Source organism: Heterocephalus glaber, unplaced genomic scaffold (genome assembly GCF_053883595.1).
Source record: "Heterocephalus glaber isolate CG9 unplaced genomic scaffold, H.glaber_assembly_v1.0 deba00001472, whole genome shotgun sequence".
Classification (NCBI taxonomy): Eukaryota; Metazoa; Chordata; class Mammalia; order Rodentia; family Bathyergidae; genus Heterocephalus; species Heterocephalus glaber.
The window spans coordinates 90347369-90368319 of record NW_028258315.1 but is presented as its reverse complement, the minus strand read 5'-3'; the positions used below and the strand labels follow the sequence as shown (position 1 = coordinate 90368319).

Genomic DNA, 20951 nt, shown 5'->3' with positions numbered 1-20951 from the left:
CACCTCCTCACCACTGCACTGAGGTAGGTGTCTGCTGATGTCACTTTGCCCTTACTGTAGCCCTAGGAATTAGGGATAATTACTTTCACCAAGTAAGAGATGAAATAACTGAGGTCTTGAGAGGCAAAAAACCCCCAACTTGTCCCAGGCTACTAAGCTAGTGTGTGACAATTCTAAGTCTTGAACCTAAGCCTCGATTTGGAGTCTAACTGTTATGCATTGGGACATAGAAACAAAGCATTTGGGTATGGTCAGCTTGAAGTGGTAAGCTTCAGTAGTTCTGAAACCTTAATAGCAGAAGAGTCTTCCAGAAATGTGTAGTTTCTGGAAGGATGGAGAAGCCATAGAGTGGATTTTGATTGCTTCTTATTATTTTTGGACCTGGAGGACCTGAGGTGGAGACAAGAGTTCCTGTGGCTAGGTTTGGTTCTTCTTGGGGATAGATTGATTCCACATCAGCTCAGCAAGAAAAACAGAACGGTGATTTGAGCAGCCAAACCACAGTCTGGAGTCTCAGGGCAGGTACAGGTGAAAGAAGCTTGACCTGGATTTGAAGACCACAAGGGAGCCTTCTGCAGCTCTGTGGGTATCAGAGGAGGAGATACTGCTGGATCTCTGAATGTGGGCCTCTCTTAGAATTTTCCATTTCTCTATATTTTGCAGTCTTGTCCATACTTTCTCTTGTTCCTGTGTGTTCTCTCCATCTTGCATTTCTTTATTGCTTCCCTATGCTCTGTTATGATAAAGACTAAGATATGAAAAAGGGGCACTTACTATGGACCACTCACTATGAGCTTTAGATGCCAAGACTCCTCACTGGGGCCCCACCCTTGGGGTGGCAGATTTCCGAATGGGAGGTGGAGGTGTCTGCATGGTGGGTGTGAGTGGTGGATGGAAGAGGCCAGCCCATGGCTGTGTGCAGAGCAGATGGAAACATGGCAAGTTGTGGTTGAGCATGGTTGGCGCTGGGGCGAGGACTAGAAGCAACAAAGAGAGATGAGGGAAGTTACGGAGCAGGAGGTGCTGTCTGCCTCAGCCTCCAGAGATGAATAGGGCCAGGAAAGAAGAAATGTTAGGGGTAGAAATAGCTTTAATTTTTATTTTGTGTTTGTTTTGTGAATATAGTTGATGAAAGACACTTAAACCATGTATAGTACTTAAGAAAGTGCTTGACAGATGAGGAAAGATCTCAGTGCATGGTTGCTGTTATGTTTTCATAAGAATTATATGATTTTGTGTAATGTAATTGTGATCAGATTTTGGCTTTGAGGAACAGACAGATGCTTCTCTTGGCCTGTTGCACAGAAGCTGAAGCAGCTAGTCTGAGTTTGAGGATGTGCAAAGTCATCAGTGGACTTCGTGGTGTTCAGATCTTGGGGTGTTTGAGCTGGAAAATGTTTCTGAGATTACTCTTCCCACATTTAGCTTCCCAATTATTGACACAACCTTTAGCAAACATACCTATGTGCTGACTTGCAAATAGGAATAAGGAAAAGAGTTTCTTTTCTCGGTTTTGTTTACCAGACAAAGCTGTTTAATGAGCTCCATTTCGGAAATTATTTAGTTCTGTTATAACCATACAAATGTTGCTTGATTTAAATGTGAAACAGAAATACTGTATCATGAGAGTTGCATGCATTAATTGACAGGTCCCAGCTGTTTACTTGATCCTCTTGAGGAGACCACATAACTTCCTTTCTACCTTGCCCTTACTCAACAAGAGGATGGCAAACCTCATTTCTCTATATGGCTTTGTCAGCCATCCACAGGGGACACATTTCAGCTGCCACTGCACTGGCTTTTGAGTCTTGTGTAACAATTCACCAAAATTCTAGAATACTTAAAACAACACCCATTTATCATCCCATAGGCCTATAGCTCCCAAGTCTAAGTGGCCTCTGCTGGGTCCTGTATTCATTAACCACAAGACAGAAGCTGACATGTCATCGTGGTTAGCGCTTATCTGGACAAACACTCTTCCATCCTCATTCAGGCTGCCGATGAACTTTGCTCCTGCGTCTGTAGGACCAGCGTCTCTGTCTCTTCACTAGCTCTCGGCGAGGGCACCTCTCTGCTCCTTAACGCTCTGCTGTCCTTCCCCTGGAGCCTGTCATCTTCAGGGCCAGCAGTGCTGTGTCCCATCAAGTCCCTCTCAAACGCTAGGTCTTTCTGCCTTTCCCCTTTTTGTCCAGCCAAAGAAAGTTCTCTTTTTCAGAGATTAGTTTCGTATCAGAAACAGTGAGAGACCAAGAGATAGCCAAGCGAGGCAGGCAAGAGGGCTGCATCTCATTTGCATTTGTAGGAATAATTATTTCCAAGTGACAGCTGCTGGTTATAGAATGACAGTGAACTGAAATTGAGAGGCGAGGGTTCAAGTCCTGGTTTAGGGACCATGCATCCGGGGAAACTTCGGGCACCTTTTCTGAGCCTTGATTTCCCTGCCTGTAAAGTGAAATAGCCATACTGTTAGGGTCAGCTTGTTTTCCTTCCATCCCCTTTTCCCCCTTCTTATGTGCTCCCATTCTGCCTTCCCCTGCACACATCTCTAATCAGCTGTCCCCTTTCCCCCACTGTGCCTGGATGCAATCCCAGAATTCTTTTGATGTGGCCCTCCAGGAAGCCACCACCGGTCCACTGGAGTTGGCACTGGAGATGAAGCTTGTGTGTCATCCTGGCCCTTAGAGGTCTCGTTTCATCCCAAAATGGCACAGTTCTCTCAGTTGCAAAATTATCACCTCCCTTGGCCAAACTGCTGACAGGTGGAGAAGAGCCAGTTGGCCTGGGCTTTGCTTGTCACAGACATCTGGAGAGCGGGTTCACTTTTCAAGCCACAAATTGAGGTGTGCAGGAAAAGTCACTGTCTTTCCCTCTCATTGGACTTAATTTTTAGTTTGCGTCCCTGGCGATCAAGTTTTTGAGATGGAATCCCAGTCTTTGTGGTGCTCACTCTGGCTCTCCCTGGGGTTGATCCAGGTTCAGAGGCCCCAGGCAGAATCCAGGCATAGTAGGCAGGAGGCCCTGGTGTGCTGCAGCTACCTCTGTGATGGCTTGTGTGGGGACGTGCTCGCTCCCAGCTGTCTCAGAGAGGCTGGGTCAAATAACAAACTCACCCCAAAGCTCAGGGCCCTTAGTTATTTTCTTGTGTAGGCTTGGGTTTGGGTGATCCTCTGGGGCATCCTCAGGCATACAGGGATCAGGAAGCTAGTGTTTCCATCTTGATTCGGCATGAAGCTCGTAGTCATGAAGGCAAATGACTCTATTTGTCCTGCGTTTGGTTTATCCAATACTTGAGGAATCTAAGAGCCAAAGCTTGGACCTTGTTGTTCTAGGTCCTACTGTGGCCCATGAAGATGGCTAACTATGCTCCTGGTGAATAGATTAGAAACGTTACTTGGCTCCATCTGTATTTTCAGTTCTTATCCTATTTTGCTGGTGGTAAACATATCACTTGAAAGGGGAAGGCAGATTTTTGTGGTTCCACAAGTCGAACACAAGGATAGCATTTGGGAAAGAAACTGTTGTAGAGCTTGTGAAGGCTTCAAACTTGTTCTTCCCTCTCATCCAGCTGTGGTTATTGGCTAGAAAGATGGTTTTGGATTCATCTCATTACTCTTCCCTTCTTTCTCAGTTGTTTGGCAGTTGGAAAGGAGAATTTCCTTCCCTCTCCAGCTCTCTCTTTTTCTTTGTCTTCCTCTTTCCAACACACACACATGCCCCTCTCCCCTCTGATCCTGTTCTAGATTCCCTGATTTATTTCCCACTGCTTTCTTTAATCCACCTATCATGCAGATACCTATACCATTTTCCTCTCCTCCTGTGTTTCTCCGTGCTGTCCTTCAGGATCTCAGGTGGTGCTAAGTGGCCATTCCTCAGGGAGTAGCTTCTCCTCTTGCTTGATTTGCATCGAAGGTGAGTCCTAGCCCTGCCTGTGGTTCAGGGGCTTGTTCTTGCAGGCAGCGGCTTTTACAGGAAGGGCTGGTGGCATGGACATGATGGTGGCCCGGGAGAGGGTGTGTCTGGAGCCCATTCTTGGGGTTTGGGGATTCTTTCCTTTTTTTTCTTATGTAGATATTCTTTTATAAATTGTAATTCTTAGCAGTACTTATTTGCAGTACATAATGATTGCACTCATCGTGTGTTATGTGTATGTGGCACATCGTAATTCTTTTTACGTCCTCTTCCCCTTTACTCCCTCTCCCCTCCTCCATCTCCTGCCTTTTTCTTAGGAGTGTGTCCAGCCTGATGCACTTTCCAGGTGTTTCTTCTATGAGGACCGTTCAGGCTGTCCTTGTAAGGGTAAGCTTTGTTTTAAGGTTCATGAAAGTTGCATTTGTACTGCGGGGGCTTCATCTTTAGGACCTCCAGAGATTTTAGGTCCTGTTGTCCTAGAAACAGAGTAATTACTGGCCCAGCCAGATCTGGAAATCCCCAAGCCAGGTTGTATCATATTGCATAATGTGTCAGTCAGCTTCGTGTTACTGTAACAAGTGCTGAGAGAATTAACCTACAAAGAGAAGAGGTTTACTTTGGCTTCTAGTTTTAGAGGTGCTCAAGCATGATTAGTTGGTTTTCAGGCCTATGCACCTGTGGTGGAATTACAGGTGAGGCGGCATCATGGTGGGAGTGTGTGGCAGAGCAGGACTGCTCACCGCATGGCTGGATGGCGAAAAGCAAGCAGTAAAGGGAAGGACCGGAGTCTCACAGTCCTCTTTGATAGTGCCCCTCTCTCATGACCTAAAGAACCCTCACTGTGCCCCTCCTCATAAAATTTTCACTGCCCCCCAGTAGCTCCATGCTGAGGACCAAACCTTTACCACGTGAACCTTTGAGGAGATGCCTGAGACCCAAGTTACAGCAGTGTGCCTCTGCCTCCAGAGGTTTATGTTCATCTCTCAATGCAAAGGCATTGATTGCATCCCTAGGGCCAAATAATATTTCAGCATTGCTCAGAAGTCCCAGTCCAAAATCTCCCCCGAGAGCCAAGGCAAAGTCATTCTGTGAACCTCTGAAAAACATCAAAAAACCAAGTTATGTGCTTCCAAGATACAGTGTTGAGGCAGGCTCGGGGCAAACCTTCCTCTTGTAAAAGGAAGGAATAGATCAGAACCAATGCAAGACTGAAACCCAGCAGGACAAACATGAAATTCCATAGCTCATCTCAAGCACACTGTGGCAGGAGGTGGGCTCCCGAGGGCTTGGGCAGCTCCATCCTATGGTCTTGCTTGCTGCATCCCACTGTCCTCTCTCTCAGGAAGGTTTGCATACTGCCTACAGCTTCCCTCAGCAGATGTGGCAGGTTTGAGGCTTTCGTTCCTGGGGACGCCACTGCAGCTTTGGCATCACCCCCACCTCTGCATGCATTGCCCTGTCTGCCCTCTCAGTGCACTGCTGGCTTCCTGGGCTTTTTTTCTTTTGGGTTCCATGCCCCCATAGCTCTTGCACTCTGCATGCTTGTTAAACCAACATAAAAGGGAATGCTATTTTCAGATATTAGCCCCAAGTCAATGTGGTAGGAAAGTAGCTGATAGCTGTTAGTGGTAAACCTGCAGGTTCTTCTAATACTACTTGTATTGTCAACTTTTAAAGTTCAAGGCAATAGTAAAATGCAGCAAGAGGCTAATGAAAATCAAGATCTGATTCTTTTTCAAATTCCTGAAGCTCTGAATGAGAGCCCTTCCCTCAGGGGTGGGCCAGCTCTGCCCTGGCGCCCTTGGCTACCTCCTGATCTTACTTGGTGTCTCCCGCTGCCTCCATGTGAAAGAGCCCTTGCCTGACCTCTTGCTGCAGAGCAGAATGGCCAGCGTGCTTCACACTGGAAGGATGAGGATACCCCTGAGGGCAGGAAGAGTAGTTTGACAGTGAAAGGAAGAGGGAGCTGGAGACAGTCCATGCCGCTCCTACAGCGAGACTTCGGTGTTTTCAGGCAAGGAAAGGAGAAGTGTTGGTGATAGAAGCAAAACCTCAGGACCCTTGCAAGAGAGAGATGGGGAAACAGGGTGTTAAAGGAATTTTCCTCTGGGTATTTCTGGTAGATGGAGATAAGTATTTAGATTTCTTCATTTTGTGGTTACCCAAGTCTTAGATCTTTACCCCTGTCTCTAGTGCAGAGCCAGCAGGTGAGGTGGCACTCTGAGATCCACTTGGTCACCGATGACCCTGCGCTGTGGTTACTTATGGACCCGGGGCTGGTGAACTGTGGCCTGCAGGCCCAGTCCTGCCTGCTGCTTGTTGTTGGACAGCTCCAGTTTTCAGATTTGAGATCTGATTCTTTTATTGCTGCTGTTACCTGACCCCTGATCCATGGCATGGAGGTGCCATGTGAAGATAAAGGCCCAGCATGCCATCTTCTCCTTACACTGTGTCCTGAAAACCTGGCCTGGGCAAGCATCTCCGCCCTGCCCTGTGCAACCGAGCTGCTGCCATTTTTAAAACTTCTGCACTTTTCTTGCCTTTTTAAAAACCCACGGGCATCGACAGCCCAGCTACCAAGCTGACAAGAATCAAATTAGCATTCTTTAATGTACATGGATCCCGCGAAGATATCTAATTCCCTGCTATAAATGGGCTTGTTTCCTCATTCCCCAAAGCCCTGCCCCTCCTTTCCAAGACTCCAGCAATGAAGAGATTGGCCGTGTCACTTTGATGACTCATTTAATTCGCAGTTACATGAGTGGAATGCCAAGCCTGAGAGGGTGGGTGCAGATGCTACCGCATTGGAACACTTGGAGCTGTTCCAGTGACCTCTGCCCCACCCCAGCTCTGGGCAGGCTGGTGTTGCCCTCCTTCACTGTGCACGCACGATGTGGACAGCACAGGATGGGCCTCCTGTTATGCATAGTCAAGTAGGGCTGAGTAATTTCCCCAGGGACAGAGGATTCATTGCATGCTGGAGTGCCGACAGGCTGTCTCTCTGGTATTGTGCCCTGTCTGGAGGTGACCTTGGGAAGGCTGAGACTGCACTTGGGTTGTACTTCTCAAGTGAAGTTGTCACATAGAGGCCTTGTCTGCAGGTGGCACCAGGAAGTTGGGTTTTCAAGAACTTCCCATCTCTGTCCCCCTGACTTTGGCACGGGAGAGCACCAGGTAGTGTGAGTAGCTCTGTACCTGCAGGTGTGAGCGTCTGAGCAGAATCCTGGTTGAGTCCTAGCAATACTGCACTCTCTTGAATTCTGTCGTCTTGTGCATGGAGCTGTCTCTGTGTGCAGAATGAGAACAGCAGGCCCTGGAAAGGGAATGGGGACACATACCTGTGAGTAGCTGCCTCTGCCTTGCATGGCTAGTAGGCCAGGGTACGAGCACAGGGGCTGCTTTTGTTGGTAACTTCTGTACAGCTTACAGCGTCATTTTTACCTGAAGCAATGATTATCTAAACTACTTTTTATACCCTTGAGTTTTTAGTTTCAGCAACAAGCCAAGGCCAACTCTACCTGTAGAGAATTTCAATGGTGATTTCTTTAATATAACAACTAGGCCCAAGTGAAAACCGACAAAATGACTTGTTTTTCAGTTAATTCTTATTTTTATTCTGTTAACTCATATATTTTGAGCATCTGTGGTTCTAGGATCCAGGCTCATTGCAGGTGGTCAGTGGGGAGAAACACAGGAAGAATCAGGTGCTCATGAAAGTTCTGATCTAGCGAAAGGGGGCACAGGAGTGAGTGAATAATTGCAAAGTGTGAGACACTGACAGCAGTGCACCAAGAGAGGAGAATTGGCAGGGAGGCCTGAGAGAGGAGGCGACATGGAAGTCAGTCTGGATCACGCTTGTCCGGCAGCCTCCCGCAGCTCCCCCTGGACTTGGCCGCCACAAATCCCAGGTTCCTTTTTCTCTTATAACCTTTGCACTGTTTCCCCTGTGTCAGTCATTTTCCTCACCCTCGCCTGCCTTAGCCTTTGGGTCTCACCTTAGGCGCACATTTCTCCCAGAAGCACTTTGAAACCTTGCGTCTGCAGTGGGTACCACTCTTGGAAGTTGCTGGTTCCTCTTCTGTTCCTCGAGTTATGGTGCTGAGCCCACTGCTTTCATGTTTTCTTCTTTGATGAGGCTGGGAACTCCCAGAGGCCAAGGTTTGGGTTTGTTTCTCACTCCTCAAGACTGGCTCAGTGGGTCGGTGTTTATTCAGTGGATGTGTGTGCCGAGGAGCGCGGAGCTCCCAGGCAGCTAGGAGCTGCGCGGAAGAAGGTGGCACCTTGGGACTACAAGAAGTCTGACAGTGTCTGCGGATAACTCACTAATTGCGGCGAGGTGTAAAGCAGTGCGGAGGAACACTGCCTCCTTGCCCTGGCTTGGTTTTGAGCCACAATTAATGAAACAAGAAGGTATCCTGGTATTTTTACGTGGCTGGACACACTTTTTGGGACTTATAATCATCCAGGCAACTGAAACACACAGGGATGCCTACCTGTTTTGACGCAGGTGGGTGATGTGAGTGAGGGCTGGCACTCCTACCCCCTGTCTCCTGGTGTCACATGAGCCCCGTGGGGAGGAGATCAGGCTCTGCGGAGGGCTGGGGACCCCAGGCTGCACTCCAGTGTGGCAGCTCTGTAATGAGGTGATCCTTCACTCCTCAAACTACTGGGCACAGATGTTGCCCATGGCAGTCACGTGGGTGCCTCCCACACCTCCAAGGACCTGTGGAAAGTCCACTGGGTGTGACTCTGTTGCACTGACAGTTGCCTTCCTGTGCAGATTCTTGGTAGGAATAAACGAATGATATTTTGTAGTGTGGCACTAAAGCTACAATTGAGGAGCTCAGCTCTGTGTTAGTGTGGCCGTGGGCCTGAATCAGTAGCAGTTTTGGAGTGGATGTTCACATCTAGTGGTTTTTATGTGACTGTTTGTCCCAGGAGCTTTTATAGCCCTTGTCCTGACGTGAGTTAACTCTGCTTATCAAAGAGCACAGAGTAGAGGCCTCCTTACCTGTCTTAAATTAGTTCTCCCTCCTCTCAACTTTTATATTAAAAAGAAAGGGTTTATTACCAAAGGGGCCTCACTTAATCAAAGCATGACTAATGAAAGCAATGAGCAATGGTAACAGCAAAGTTTTTATTGACATAGAAAACTTTATCATATAATACTGTATGTAAAAAACATTGCATAAAAGGGCATAAATGGTACAGTTCCAATCTGTTAAAATATATGTTCAGTATAGGCAAAAAACTGAAGGATACATACCCGAATATTAAGTTCTCTTAAATGCTGCTGTTATGGGGGACAGTGGGTTGGCGGAATTATTGTATTTTCCCTTTTGAATATGTGCAGTTCTTATAAGCATTTATTAGTTTTATAATAAACTAACATAGGTATGGAGTGTGAGTCTCTGGAGTTAAATGGATGCAAGCTCTTTGTGCCACTTTATGGCACTAAGTTGACATGTCAGCGGCTTCTCTGGAGAGGGGCCCCTTATCAAAATACCTGTTAGGTGTGCAAAACAGATGTGTCCACAAAGAGACACAGGAGTGCTCTGTGGGCGATCAGGGACTCTGCCTGTGTCTGCACCTGTGGAGTCTTCATGTTAATATCATGTACATTTCTAGATAGGAAAGGTGATCTAGGGAGGAAAAATGACTGTTGTGAGGGGTTTTTGCTCTTACCCTGAATCAGAAGTTGCTGATCCATGTGCTGTGCCCTGGTTATGTAGTGGTAATTCATACCCCCGTGAGCACACAGTATACAGAAGACATTAAGCACATATTTGAGTATACTGTAAAATATGTGAAGTGTTACGAAAAAGGAATACTATGTGAAAGAATGAAAGATGTCACTTTCTCCAGGCATTAACCCTCTAACGTGAACTCAGACTTTTGGCTTTTTTGAGTAATCAAAATACTCATTATTATTAGGGTTATAAACTTTATCATGATAATTAGCATTGTTTGTTCTTGTAGACTGAAGCCTGTTATCAGGCAGATAGCAGGAATATACATGAGAAACAGGTCTTTATGTCTGAGGGCAAATTTATCTTGTGATGAAGCAATTGTGTACTGAAGAAGGCTTTAGATGACACTGAAGTAAGTTGTACCCTGAGAGAGAGTTATAGATAGATAGATAGATAGTTAGTTAGTTAGTTTGAGGCCTTGAGCTAGCAGAACTTGGAGATGTGACTATAATTATAGGATGCAAATTATCGAGTTAGAATGAGAAGAAACTTTATTCAAAGAGAACAGGGAAGGTGGAGTGGTATTCCAGAAAGATGCTCGTCTAGCTGTAACAACTGCCCAGGATTTAAAATCTTTCCCTTCTCCAGGGTCAGAGTCTTTTGTCTACATAAAAAGGGATAGACTTTAAGAGACCTCCCTTCACTGGTAGTCCATGATATAAAATAAATGAACCTTCATCTTTACATCTTTTACAAAAAATAAATCAAAGTGGTTCATATACTTAAATAAAGAATATAAAACTATAAAACTTCTAGAAGAAAATCTAAAAGAAAATCTTTGTGACCATGAATCAGACACACAAGCCTTTCACAGGACATCAAAGACATGAGCCAATAAAAAAAAAGAAACTGGAATTCATCAAAAATGTAACATTTTTGCTCCGTGAAAGATACTATCATGATAAGACAAAGATAAAACACATACTAGGAGAAAATATTTGCTATGTCAATGACAGAGAACTTATATTTACATGATATGAAGAACTTTCAAAGCCCAGGAGTAAGTAAATTTGGGCAAGATTTGAACAGACATTTTACCAGAGAAAATATTTGAAGGGTAAAAAAGCAAAATAAAAGGTGCTTAACACCATTAGTAAAGAAATACAAGTTAATGTTACCGTGAGGTATTACTATACACCATGAAAATATCTGATATTCTCTTTCCACACTCAGTAAACAAACCATCCCTCACACTTTGAAAATAGTAAATGTCGTTGAGGATTTAGAGCAAATGGGACTATCATATGTTGATGGTGGCACTGTGAAATGGTGTAATCACTTTGAAAAATAGTTTGGCAGTTTCTTATGAGTATAGATTTATCACATGACCCAGTCATTCTACTCCTGGGTATTACTCAGGAGAAATGAAAGTTTATGCTTGGATACAAATACCTGTACACGAATGGTCATATTAGCTTTATTCATAATAGCCTAAAACTAGGAACAACTTGAAGGTCCTGCAACAGGACAAACTGTAGTATATCATGCAATGGAATACTGTTGGGTAAACAAAGGAACATACTCTCAGATGCATCATGTAAGCAAAAGAAGCCAGACTTAACAGGCCACATATGTTATTTTGTTTATGGGACATTTTGTAACAGGCGTATGTTTAAGGATAGAGGATAGATAAGATCTGTGGTTGCCAGAGGTTGGGGTTGGGGAGTGGATATAACAAAGAGGGCAACTTGAAGGAATTTTGGGGGGTGATAAAACTGTTCTGCATCTTCTTGGCTGTTGTTGCTACCCTCCTCCATTGCCCCCACACTGGGGATTGAACTCAGGGCCTTTGTACTGAGCTGCGTCCTTTCGTCCCTTTTATTTTGAGACCGAGTCTCACAGAGTTGCCGAGTTGCCCAGGCTGGGTTTGAATTTGTGATCCTTCTGCCTTACCCTTCCCGAGTGCTGGGATGACAGGAGTGTACATATCACTGCGCCTGGCCATCTTTTGCATTTTGTTCGTGGCTGTGGTTACACAGCCCTATGCGTTTGTCAAAACTCATAGAATTGTACACTCAAAGGGGTTCATACGAACCGAATCTGGTGGCACAGGCCTGTAATCCTAACACTTTGGGAGGCTGAGGCAGGTGGATCAGCAGTTCAGGCCCACCCTGGGCAACGCAGACCCTGTCTCAAAATAAAAAATAAGAAATGGGCCAGGGAAAAAGCCCAGTGTGAAGGCCCTAGGCTCAATCCACAGTAACACACACACACACGCGCACACACACGCACACACACAGAGTTGTGCCTAAAATCAACTTAAATGAATTCTTGGAGTGGGTGGGTGGTAGCCAAGAGTACATTGCCCCAAAAGACGAGGAAAAAGGAGCAGGACAAAACTTTATTTTAAAAAATTAGATGTTCTAAAGATTTGTTTACATGGTGATAAAACTGATGTCATAATTTAAGAGCAGCATGAAATGGTGGAATGAGGAAGTTAGATTTTTGAAGTTAGTAGCAAGGGAACCGTGATAGTCACTGGTGCTCTGAGAATTGATGAGCTGGGAACAAACAACCTGAGTAATGGACTTCCCCACGCGGATAATCTCTGCCATTCTGTGTTCGCGTTTTAGACATCATCTCATTAGGGCACACTTGCATTTAGCGCTGCCCAGGAATCGATGTAAGTATTTCTACACCTTCCGGAGCAGCCTTGTGGAACACACAGGTGTGCAACAAGACAGTTCGGGAAGACAGATTTGATTTGGGCCCTGCCGTGGCAATAGGAGACTGCTCTCACCTGCCCACTTGCTGTCTGCTTGTCTCTCTTCATTAGCTCATTGCTCAGGTTTGGTTCCCCTTCCGATGCATTCACTGTGAAGGGAGAGCAGGAGAAGCGAAAAAGTGCTCGGGAAGAACCTGGCCCTGGTGTGCGAGGGTGGCAGTGTGGGCCACGTGGACTTGTTTCTCATGCTCTGCACTAAGTCCTGGGATCAAATCTGACCAACAACCCAAAAAGGATGGTCCAGGCTTTGGTCGCTCACTTCAACCTTTTCCTGCTACCCTGGCTTCCTGTCCTTCAGATCAGTGCATGGGAATTTCTGTGGTAGGGTGGTGGTAGTTTAGGGAAACCCTAACCCCAGCCTGGGGCTGGAGCTGCTGATCAGAAGTGAGGAAGGTGCCAGGTCTGCCACAGAGTCCGGAAGTGATCCATTCTTGTCAAGGGGTTGGTTGCCTTTGAAGTCTTGTCTTCATTAGGTAGTCCTGAAATATGGGGGAGCCTCTGGCATTTTCTGGTACTCTGACTCAGAGTACCAGGTCATTTTGCTTTGTTTCCCCTTTTTTCGTCTTCTATTCATTCTCTCCAGTACTGGGGAATGAACTCAGTGTCTTTGCCCTGAGCTCCATCTCCAGCCCTTTCTAGCTGCTAAGACAGGTTGTTGCTGTGCTTCTAAATTGCTCAGGCTGGGCTTGAACTTGCAATCTTCCTGCCTCCGGCTCCCTGAGTGCTGGGATTACAGGTGTGCGCCAACATGCCTGGCTCAAACACACCTCTGCCAGGGGGTTTCTTTTGCTTTCTTTCTCTCCTCCCTTTTTTTCTCCCTTCCCAGATGCCCTGAAGCTACATATTCATAGGAAAGGAAGGTTGAATTTCTCACCCTTGGGCCCCATCAAACAGACCCAGATCTGCTGGGGAGGGAATCTTACTAATATAGGATGAATGGGTTTGGCCACGGGGAGTTCTGCATTTCCCAAGATAACATTTGTCTTTATTTCAGATCATCACGGCAGCAGTTAAGTGAGAACAGGGATCCATGCATGCTCTTATTCACTGTGCTTTCCAATTGCTTGCATTATCCTCTAATAACGGGATATGTACTTGGTATGATGTAGAGGGCACTGGGCTGCAGAGCAGTCATTAGCTTTCCCTCAAAAATAAAAAGAGAGGCTGCCGTTTGAATAATGATCCCTGGCTGTTTTCTTTGTACACGGACCATTTCCTTAATTAGGTTTCAAGCTTCATCTCTCTTGTTTTTAACTAAAAAGCCAACTGAGAGAGAGAGAAACAAATTGTATTATGAGGAAAAGGAGAGAAATGTGTTTTATGGAAAAAAAGGGGCAAATGAGTGAAACAGGAGATTAGTGGGTGTCCTAATGTTCGAATGGATTTCAGCAGAGCTGGCCTCGTGTCTGGGATGAATTTAGCATCTTTGGAGGTCAGGGAGATCTTTCTGCAGACCCTTTTTATCTTCCTTGTCAGAATTTTTTATGTAGGTCTTAGAATTTTTCTCTAGAGTGACCTTTTTCTTCATGCTACCTTGAAATGACCTTGGTAGCATATCTGTTAGGCACATGTGTATTTAGGGCTCAGACGGCCTGGGTTCAAATCCTGCCCTTCTGTGAGCCAGGTCGGGCTCACCATGGCATTTCCTGTAGTTCCAAATTGTCCCTTGAGAAACTGGAAGTGGTAATGGTGGCTACTTCACAAAGTTGTGCAAAATGAAGCACTGGGCACCATTCACAGGGCAGGGTGAATGCTAGGATGGCTTCCGCTGCTGCGGTTATTGCTGTTAGTATTCTTAGCCCCCCGGGAGAGAGGCCCCAGCTGAAAGTTCGGGACAGATGCAGTATTGTGATTCCACAACCCAGGCCGTGGTTAAGGGACCCGAGTTGGCGTGCTGGAGCCATAAATCACACAGCACTGACAACCCCATTTATTTTTCCCCGGAGTGTCGCGCTTTCTTACCTGTTGTTTTTAACTTCTGAGCTCTTCGAGATGCTGAGGATAGTTTCGTAGTTTGAGTCTGCTGAATGTGGTAGGAAATGACTTTGAATCAGACTAAGTTCTTGCTTCATAACCGGTTCCACTTTTTCCAATCAGGTGCTTTATATTTTATTGTTGGATATGAAAAATAAACTGTGGCTAAGTGGCAGCAGTAATCAGCTTGCCTGACCTTCCCGGGCAGGAGTTAGTCTTTATTCCCGCCTGAGTCCTCCCCTTCACCCTCATTTTCCACTGGCCCACGTGTGGGAGCTATGGAGAGGAAACCCACAGTCTCTCCTTTAAAACTCACACTGCGGCCTGTGGACCAGTATTGCTATTGCCATGTGGGGACTTGTCAGAAATGTCGGCTCTGCAGCCCTTATCCCACATCTGAATCAGAACCTGTGTTGTAACAAAACCTCTCATTCAAGTGCAGATTAAAATGTGTCAGGCTCATGATGTTTCACTCCCCCTGGGGAGAAGGACCAATGAGCCACAGTAAATGCTAGTGAGGTAGACCAGTGTCTCACCCCAGGGTGCGAGGGGACTTCCTATAGACATTAACCCTGATCTGGGTGTTGACGTAGGAATAGGAGTTGACTGGGGAAAGGGATTATTACCAGTTTTGACCCCAAACTGGGTACTTCTTCCCTTTTAGAACCAATAGACGTCTCTGAGCTCCAGTTAAGCAGAGAAGGAGAATTCTGTTTTTGGCCAAGAATACAAGTGGGAAATAAACTGATAAATCAACTTCTCAGCCCATGGAGGATGAGACAGTTATAAACATAAGGTAAAAGAAATGGGGAGGGAGAGGGTAATGGAGGGAGGAACATTCATGACTTCTCTGAGAAGTTGAGCGCTGCCTTTTCTCACTCCTTGTATGGCTCCTTCTGCCATGTGTGAGAAGGAACTTGGGTCCGTTAGGAGCCTCTGTGAGTGTCTGACATGTAACTTGTTTGTGTTTAAATCTTTCGTTTGTGACTTGTAACTTGTGACACTTCACTGGCTTGTTGGAAATATGTGACTGGCTTGTAATGAGAATCATGAAATTTATATACTTCTTGACCTTCAGATGTGTGGTTCCACAGTTTAAAAAAAATCAGTGCTTTACAGCCTAAGCAGAATGCAACAGAGGTGGGGTGCAGGGCATGGCCCGCACACCGCAGTCGTGGTGGGGCTGCTGCTCTGTGGAGAGGAAGGACCATGTCTGCCAGTGCAGGGGCCTCACAGAAAGCTGCTCTATGCATCACATTTAAAAGTTAATTTTCATATTCACTTTTGGTTGATGTTTCAGATTTTTCCTTTTGCTTTCCTTTTTTCCTGGTTAACCTTTTGTAACCCACCACTGTGTTTAATAAAAGATGAATGGAATAAAGGAAGCATGGTGATAACAAGGAAATGGAAAAGCTAGAGGCATCCAGTTAATGAGAGAGCCCACAGAACACAAAATGAATGCAAGAAAAGACAGATAAATCCATGGCTTGTTTATTAAGTGCAATTCACCTTGAATTCAGAAAAGGGAACTTTTTCAGTAAAGGATTAGTGACAAGATTTGAAAAGAGTCCCCCAGGGAAAGAGGATTAACAAAAGGAGACATTATAGAATGAAATAGAAGTGAATTAACACATTGATTTTCTGTAAGGGTTAGAAGACACAAGATTTATTTGGAAGATAAATATTTGGTAATTGAAACCTGTAAATGTTTTGTTGCTGGCTTTCCCCCCAAGAATCTCTGCCCATGCAGTGTGAATCTCTTGGCCCACGAACATGGAATGGCACGGATGCCGCGTGAAGACTAGCAGGCTTTCTTTCTTCGTATCGAATGCTCAGATGCAGTTTCTTCTACTGTAGTCATTCAGAGGAGTTTCCTTTTTTTTTTTTTTTTGGTACTGGGGATCGAACTCGGGTCCTTGCACTTGCGCAGCAGGCGGCAAAACCACTGAGCTAAATCCCCGGGCCTCAGAGGATTTTCCTTCTAATCAAAGAGGTTAGTTTAAAACTTAATGAGAATGATTTGGAGCTAGAAATGAAAATCATTTCTTTTAGACAAGGGAAATTCTTTGTTTCAATGGGAGTTTTGTATTCGATTTTTATTCGCTTTTTCCTTTTCCCTTCCTCTACTCCACTTGCATTCCGGGAGGAGTGTCCTGGAACTCATCTTATCTGTTGACAGCAGGACATGGCAGTTTACCTGATGGAGGTTTTATAGGATGTGATGCTCTGTCACCAGGTGAGGCGCTTGATGTCAGAAGTGCTAACAGCAATCTCTGCCACATGGTCCATTCTCTGAAACGGCCCCTGCCTGGATTCCTAAGTCTGGCCCTTCCCAAAGATGTTGGGTTGAATTGTTTGACTCATTACTTCAAAGGGTTATTGACTTTCTGATTATCTATATACAGTTCTTTGCCTTCAGGATGTGGTCCTGTTGCTGCCTGGAGAGGGAGTGAAGATGGTTGGTCCCTGATACAGCTCCTTCCTTCCTCTATTATTTTTTATCACTTTCTCTTCCACTTCTTTCCTTCTGTTTTTATCTAACTGGATATCTGATTATGTGCTTGGCTTTTGACTATGCTGCTTTCTCAGAACAACTGTGACTAGTTCTTATTTCTGATGGTCTATTGGACAAATGGGTCTCTTTCAAATCAGTTGTAATTTTTCACCTTCAGAGATAGGCAAAGGGGCAAAGAAAACATTTAACAAACATATATAATAATTTTAAAAGAAAGATGTTTAATACTATTAAAACTGCAGAGGTATTACCATTATTAGATATTGTTTTCCAAATAAAATTTTGAAATAGTCTTTAATTTCCTGTACTTGTCCTAGTTTTCTTGGCTCCCAGGATTCATCTCACTGTACCCCGTGAAACAGAGCATTCACACATGGACACACACACACACACACACACACACACCCGGATGCACGCACGGTGTGCATGCACATGCATACCTGCTTGTTCCAGATTTCTTTGGGCAGGAGAAAAAGAAAGTACACAATTCCCTTGGAATTTTATTGCTTTTGGATCAACCCATGTTTGGAAAAGATGAATCATCTGACAAGCAGACATATGTCTCCCACCTGACCATTGTTTAAGATTCCTTCTGTAGATACGAGATACATTGAAGAATCTGTAATTTAAGGGAAGAAAATACTTCTCTGAATAAACCGCATAAGCCTATAAAACAAACACACAGGCAGCTTTACACATTTCTTGTCACACTTTGTCACTTTTTTGATTCCCAATATAGTATCTACAAGGTAGCATCAGTCTGCTACCAAACCTAGGTTCACTGAAAACCCTTAGAATTCTGCTTAATTTTGTACCAAAGCCGAGTACTCAAACCACACATTCTCTTCTTACTGGTGAAATCTTTCATCCAGCCTTACAGTTTCTCCACTGAGAATGACTCCAGCCTCTCAGGACGGTAAGACCGATGTGAGGTGTCCAGGGGTGTCTTGTGTGAGAGAGCCAGGGAGAGGAGATTGGGAATTGGTTGGTACGGATCAGAGTTTGCTTTGAAAGCACTTTGGTTTGCGCACAGAACTTTCTGGCTTTTTTTTTTTTTAAGTATTTGAAGGTGACATTTTTTTAGCTGAATACATTTCTCATTCCATGAGCTTCCGTAGACTAATCTGGAGGCGCCCAGTACAAAGTGGAAGGAGCACTAGGTGGACATTCTGAGTGCTGGTCTTAGTTTTCTCTGGGCTTTTTGCCGGAAGTGTCTCTACAGCTGAGCATGCACTCTTCCTCTGCGTTTGCCTGCCTCTTGTCACCTGTGAATAAATACTCAGAATGAGACTACTTTTCAGAAAGCCTAATTACATACGGGGAAACTCTGCCCATTTACCAGGGAGTTTAGGATCCACTGAGGTCTGTGACCTCGGCCTCCCCTGACTGTCCAGTCCTCCTTCGTTTGTCCCTCTCCCCTATCCACTTGTACACACACTTAGTCCTGGGCCCATTTTCTCTCTACCGCTCTTACCTCCCCCTTTTTGCCTTCTGCTGTCTGTTACTGTGGGTGACTTCATTCATTTTCCCTGTTGCCTTTTCTCCACAATCCTAACCTGAGGCATGGGCACGTGCCCTACCTGTTATCTGCAGTGTCTTCTCTTCCTTCTTCTCCTTTCTGCTTTGCTCATGTGTTTAGTCTGTGTTGCTACAGCAGGTTCTCAGAGAGAGAGCTTTGTGTTTACCTTGGAGTCATCGCACTTGGTGCTTTTTGTCACAGTATATTCTGTGCTTCAATTATTTAAAGTTTTCCCAATAAATTCTAAACTCTTTTTTTTTTGGTACCAGGGATCGAACTTGGGACCTTGTGCTTGTGAGGCAGGCGGGGGAACCGCTGAGCTAAATCCCCAGCCCCAAATTCTAAACTCTTACAGATGGAGAATGCATCGTGTATGTTCTCTGAAATAGTCTCATCACTTGGCACAGTATCTGGTACATAGTAGGTATTCAATAAATATTGAATAAGACAATTGGTGGTTCATTTGATTCTAAAGGTTTAGCTAACAATGTTGGAATTTCGTTTAAAGGGATGATTTTCTGTTAATGGTGAATGGCTCTTGTTCTGTTGGGTTGTTTGCTGAGAAGAAATTAACTGAGAAATGAGTTACCTGTTCTACTGAATGAGTATATGTGTGGAATCTTTCATTGGAGTCATCTTTGCCTAATTCTCCCAATTGAGTGTGTTCACGTATATGCACTGTGCTATGAAATCTCTTGCCAGAGTCTGCAGTTTAGTGGCCCTCCTAAAATTCCAAAGCAGGCTACTAAAACCTAGATTCTTAGCTCTGCAAGGCTCAGTCTTCTCACCTGTCAAGAGTGGTGTCGATCTCTTGACTAGAGAAGCAATGGTGTAAGAAAACACTTAGAACCATATCTTTCTTATAAGATGTGCTCTGCTGTTTCTGCTGTTATCATGATTGATTAGGTGGTTGATTTGGCCCTCATCTGCTGTGACTTCATATTCTGTGTTCCAGAAATCCTCTTCTTTTTTCCCCAGCATCTGCTAGTCCTCCGTAAGACTCCTTCTGACAGTTTCCCCTAAGAAGCCTTAATTGTTTGTCTGCCTCTTGAGGTTCCTTCAGTCCTTGTCTTTAGCAGCTTACCTGTTTCCTGATGTGACTATGCAGTGTTGTCGTGGAACCATACAGGGAATGAAACCAGCTCTTTGTGGGGCCAGCAGCTGCTGCAGAGCCAGTGTTGCCCTGTGGATCAGTGGTGGGCATTGCTTACAGAGTGCTAAAGAGACAGCATTTGCACTGGGCCTTGCAGCAACCAAACCAAACCAAACCAAACAGAGGAGTGTGGTGGAAGACCCAAGCTTCAGGTTTGAAGAGGAACAGGGGAAAACGGGAGTATTGGGAGATGAAAAACAAGACAGAGGAGTCCAGAGTTCATGTCACATGAAGGCCCCTGAAAAACTGGGGATATTTTTAGCCTGGGAGAAAGGTAACCCAGGGGACAAATAGTTCCAGGACCTCTTTAAGCCCTCAATATATAGAAACTCACAATCTTCATATCAACCCCATGTGGTGGTTGTAATCATTACTCTCATTTCTTCATATGTTCAGACTGAGGCAGAGGATGTTCATGACAGCTTTAACAAGGACCATGGAAAGCCAGTGGCAGAGTTAGAATCCCACCCAGGCTGTCTGTGCCCTCAGACCCTGCACCAATGATTTCCCCCGATCTCTCTCCCTTAGAATAGCTCAAGGCAGGTTGAGACTTACTCTGTGTGCCTAGTGAGTGGGCATATTGCATCCAAAGGCAGATGTTGCAATGAGGTAAAGAGCATTCAGGGGATAATATTTTGCAGGCTCTGTACTACCCAGCATTGGGAGGGGTCCCCTTTGGGGCCACGAGAGCTTCTCCTGGAAGAGTTCAGAGTCACTTGTTCAAGGTCCCTGGACATAATTTTAACTTTTGGAGGAATACTAAACTCAGGAATAATCAGAATTTGTGTGTGTCCATTCATTGTTGAAGATGATCCTATATCGTGGGTTTTCTCAGCCCCTGCACACTGGCGCATTTGTCTGCATGGTTCCTTGTACAGTGGGCTGCCCTGTACTTTGTGGGATGTTTAGCAGCATCTCTGGCCTCTACCCACTAGATTCAGTAGGGGGTTCCTCTGTTCTCCCCAGGAGTGAAAAACCAAAAGTGTCATCAGACACTGCCAAGTGTCCCTGTGGGACAGTGTGGTTCCTGGTTGAATTTAACCACTCCGAATGTACCTTTCTTCTCCCTAAGAACCCTGTATTATTGCCTTGACTCTGCACTCATCTCCACCCCAGGAGTTCGCATGAGGCCCCTGGGTTGCCTTATATTGTCATTCCCTTTTATCATTTTGGTAATCTGAAGGATGACCTATTTTGTTTTTAAGCTTTGTCTTAGTTGCTTTTCTTATTGCTGAGACAAAATACCCAACATCCAGAGTTAAGGAGGAAAGGTTTATTTTGGCTCACAGTTTGTAGAGGTTTCAGTCCATAGTCAGCTGGGTCCAAGGCAGGGTGGTACATGGGAGAGGGGCATTGCAGAGGAGAAACAGTTCATGGCAAAGCAGGGCAGGCGGAAGGCAGCAAGG

General features: G+C 45.1%; 1 protein-coding gene across 17 annotated transcripts in view; it reads left to right on the top strand.

The window, feature by feature from the left end:
* Cacna2d3 (calcium voltage-gated channel auxiliary subunit alpha2delta 3) overlaps nucleotides 1-20951 on the top strand; it is a 1090211-nt gene that overhangs the window by 371120 nt on the left and 698140 nt on the right. Inside the window, exon 2 of one of the 17 annotated variants that reach the window (XM_087181529.1) lies at nucleotides 15023-15154. The exons of the other annotated variants lie outside the window; for them this stretch is intronic. The gene's annotated coding sequence lies outside the window, so the exon portion shown is untranslated. The remainder of the gene's footprint in view (nucleotides 1-15022; nucleotides 15155-20951) is intronic. 17 annotated transcript variants of the gene reach the window in all.